A 2,178-nucleotide genomic window follows, 5' to 3' on the forward strand; every position below is an offset into this window, starting at 1 on the left:
GGTACACCCTACATTTAAAAATCATTCTGTATACAAACAGAAACGAAACATAGTCAGTCAAGCTGTGAGAAACAGTAAACTCAGGCATGCCCGTACATTAACTGACAATAAATGTAGACCAGCTATCCTGTGGAAAAATCTCCATAGTCTAGGTTTAGGCTAAATAAAAGTTGCAGAAAATCCCCATGGTCCCTGCTGAAGGCCTAACCGTTTCTTCACATTACCTACAACCATAACTGAACCGCAAAAAAACAGAGAATCACTGATTACTTCATGGGGATGAACGACTGTAGCAAAGAAAAATTGTATCTACAGCATGTCACTTGCAATGCTGTCAAGAAAGCGTCATGCGGCTTAGATCAGCATCTACTGGACATGATGGCATCACTATCCATATGGTAAAACTTATTACTGATCCGCTACGATTCCTTAATCACATATGTTTTCCCTGAAGCCTGGAAACTGGGACAAATTATGCCACTGCCTAAAAAGGACATTGCCACGGCACCCTCTGACTACCACCCCATCTGCCTTCTTCCTGCACTATCAAAAGCCTTAGACTATATAGTCCATGACCAGATCACCAACTACCTAACTACTAACAACCTACTAGACGAATACCAATCAGGTTTCCATAAACATCAAAGCACAACATCTGCATTAATAAAGCTGACACATGACCTGAAACTTGCCACGGATAGACAAGAAGCGACTATCATTTGCTTCTTAGATTTCAGCATAGCATTGATACTGTCGACTTCGACATCTTACTTGCCAAACTTAGCGGTCTAAATTTCTCACCAAGTGCAGTGCAGTGGTTTCTCTCATACATGACGTCTCATCAGCATATAAAATCACAATGGCGGTAGGTAGTGTCAGGCGTTACCCAAGGCTCAGTATTAGGTCCTATACTCTTCTCTCTATATATCAATGATGTGCCATCGGTTCTGACCTATTGCAAATATCAAATGTATGCTGACGACCTTCAGTTTTTCAATTGTTCCAAGGCAAAACCAATGAATCTTAAGGAAGCTATTGAAAATTTCAATACAGACCTCGATGAACTATCAAAATGGGCACAGAACATAGGACTAAAGGTCAATCCATTTGAAACCCAAGCGTTACTTGTTGGTCACTCTAAGCTCATTAGCCCAAAACATCGGGAATCCGTACCATCTCTAATCCTAAATGGAACAAATATCAACTTGAAACTTCCTGACAGATAAAAACTGTGTGCCAGACCAAGACGAACTCAGGACGTTTGCCTTTCGCCGGCAAGTGCTCTACCAAATGAGCTACACAAGCACGACTGACGACCCGTCCACGCATCTTTACTACTGCCAGTACCTCGTCTCCTACCTTCCAAACTTCACAGAAGTTCTTCTGCGAACCTTGCAGAACTAGCACAGCCTTGGGGATGTTTCCAGAATGAGATTTTCACTCTGCAGCATAGTGGGTGCTGATATACAACTTCCTGGCAGATTAAAACTGTGTGCCGGACCGAGACTCGAACTCAGGTCCTTTGCCTCATTCTGGAAACATCCCCCAGGCTGTGGCTAAGCCATGTCTCCGCAATACCCTTTCTTCCAGGAGTGCTAGTTCTGTAAGGTTCACAGAAGAGCTTTTGTGAAGTTTGGAAGGTAGGAGACTAGGTACTGGCAGAACTGAAGCTGTGAGGAGGGGTCGTGAGTCGTGCTTGGATAGCTCAGTTGGTAGAGCACTTGCCTGCCAAAGGCAAAGGTCCCGAGTTCGAGTCTCGGTCCGGCACACAGTTTTAATCTGCCAGTAAGTTTCATATCAGCGCACACTCCGCTGCAGAGTGAAAACCTCATTCTGGAAATATCAACTTCTCTCCCTCAGCAAAGAGTTTGAGAGTAATAATAGATGAAAATCTAAATTGGACAGAGCACGTAACTGCAGTATGCAAAAATGCATCAGCATCCTTTCATACCCCACAAAAATATAAAAACACTTCCCTTTCGAGCTGAAAAAGAAATTAGTACAAACGCTTATACTCCCAATCATTGACTACAGCGATATTATCCTACAAGGTCTCTCTCAGGAAAATTCGCGACGTCTGGAACTGGTCATGAATGCCTGCGTCCGATGTATCTGTGACTTTTGACTTTTTGATCACATTTCACCAGCATATGCACAACTGTCCTGGCTGCGTGTAGA

The 2,178-nt window shown here is 43.3% G+C and overlaps 1 non-coding gene across 1 annotated transcript; it reads left to right on the forward strand.

Annotated features, from left to right (window-relative positions):
• Window positions 1-1,693: 1,693 nt before the first annotated feature.
• Window positions 1,694-1,768, forward strand: Trnaw-cca (transfer RNA tryptophan (anticodon CCA)). The gene has a single exon. It is a non-coding gene; the product is annotated as a tRNA-Trp (tRNA).
• The last annotated feature ends 410 nt before the right edge of the window (window positions 1,769-2,178 follow it).

Source organism: Schistocerca nitens, unplaced genomic scaffold (genome assembly GCF_023898315.1).
Source record: "Schistocerca nitens isolate TAMUIC-IGC-003100 unplaced genomic scaffold, iqSchNite1.1 HiC_scaffold_380, whole genome shotgun sequence".
NCBI classification, from domain to species: Eukaryota; Metazoa; Arthropoda; class Insecta; order Orthoptera; family Acrididae; genus Schistocerca; species Schistocerca nitens.